At 34.5% G+C, this 1974-nt stretch overlaps 1 non-coding gene across 1 annotated transcript; it reads right to left on the reverse strand.

Annotated features, from left to right (window-relative positions):
* Positions 1-320: 320 nt before the first annotated feature.
* Positions 321-404, reverse strand: Trnal-aag. Its single transcript has one exon. It is a non-coding gene; the product is annotated as a tRNA-Leu (tRNA).
* Between the last annotated feature and the right edge of the window lie 1570 nt (positions 405-1974).

Below are 1974 nucleotides of genomic sequence, written 5' to 3' on the forward strand. Positions count from 1 at the left end.
TTTTAACTCGACCTCACGCGCTATTGTGCGCTGCACTAGACACGCGGCTTCGCTTGCTTTTCGTTTCATGTTACCTTTATTATGGTATGAGGAAAAATACATATCGATTTTAGGAAAAATAAATATTTTTTGTATCGGAAAGGTTATTTTAAATGTTAAATGATAGAAGTAATTATTTGTTTAGGATAGACACAATAAATGCAATAATTATTTGGTACATTTTCCGTCTTGCTTGCTCTGGCTTGCTCTGTTTACATGATAAATATATACGCTAAACATTTGATCAAAAAAAATTAATAAATTGCGTAAAAAACCATGTATGGCAGCGGTGGGATTCGAACCCACGCCTCCGAAGAGACTGGTGCCTTAAACCAGGCGCCTTTAGACCGCTCGGCCACGCTACCCGTGCGCATCTCGACAAATATTAGAAAACGCTGAATCTAAAACTTTTATATGTGTGTGTGTGTGTGTGTGTGTGTGTGTGTGATTGTGCGTGTGTGGTTGTGTGTGTGCATCCACACACGAAGAGATTGAAAAACAGCACTGAGTTGAAGCATGGCTGAGTCCAAACTGAGTCTGTTACGATTGACATTTGAATTTTCAAGGAACAGCCCAAACTACTGGACCAATCAGGCTGAAATTTGACTGGCAGATAGCCACTCTGATGAAGACATTTGCTTGTTAAGGATGTTGATTAAATTTCACTCCCAACGGAATAAAATAGGAGATGAAAGTTTGTACCGTGAACATTTATTTTGACCACGCAGACGAAGCTGCAGGCAACAGCTAGTGTAAGTATAATATTTGTTATCTCCTTTCTTTCTTTCCAAAAGTGAAAATATGTGAGAGTGAAATAAATTAAAATCTACTTTAATATAACTGTTACATGACACAATATTCCTTTACGATTAAAACTGATCTCAGCGTACGAGTAGGTATTCTAGTGTTGCAGACTTAATATCGATTTTATCGATATTTTCGTATTCCTAATAAATATGACATCATCTTTGTGTAACTATCGTAAAATTAATGTCTATATTCTGTTTTTTGACGACGATAAGGATTTTTTGTATCTTTCTATTCTTTCTTTTGATTAATTTTGGCATAGATCTATCAACGTCAATTCTCTTCATATTTTTCACACGAGCAGTGTAATAAAATAGCAAGCATTAAACAGATTTCTGTGAATTTTGGTGTTGTGAAATTCGTTCTATACTTTAGTGAAACTAATAAGAGAAAAATCCCAACAAAAAGCGATGAAATCGAATCAACCGAAATAAAATAAAATCTTCTAATCATTGCACCGTCAAAAGACGTCTTAAACCTATAAGGGTCTACATGATTACAATTGAAGATACAATGCTCATTATGTTTATTATACATGTTATCGACAATATTCTTGATTACAACAAAATGAAAAATCATCGATAAATACTAGAATCTACGAGTACATAGTTCCTCTTATATATCGTGGATTTTATAAAATGTAACGTGATATCGATAGAACTGCTCAACACTAGACACAAAGTAAAAGCGAAGCGCTGTTGCCTCACTCCCAGGAGGGCCAATATATTGTTATTTGTACCTGAATTCCTCCCCTTCCCGTCCCCCTCCTTTATGATTTAACATTGGATGTATTTCGTCTATATTTCTTCAATAATGTTTGGGACAATTTAAATTAGGATTTTTGTTGATACCTATACTAATATTATAAAGCTGAAGAGTTTGTTTATTTGTTTGTTGGAACGCGATAATCTCAGGAAGTACTGGTCCGTCTTGAAAAATGACTTCAGTTTTATGTATCCCATTTATAGAGGAAGGCTTGAGGCTATACATGTACTACGGGCGAAGCTGGGGTGAACCGCTAGTTTCAAATAAGAATAAATACAAGTTTCATTTTTATATTATACTTAGTCTGGCCATAAATACTGTTACACTTAATTATAAAAAAATATTACATTTGAATTTCGAATC

Source organism: Zerene cesonia, chromosome 25 (genome assembly GCF_012273895.1).
Source record: "Zerene cesonia ecotype Mississippi chromosome 25, Zerene_cesonia_1.1, whole genome shotgun sequence".
Classification (NCBI taxonomy): domain Eukaryota; kingdom Metazoa; phylum Arthropoda; class Insecta; order Lepidoptera; family Pieridae; genus Zerene; species Zerene cesonia.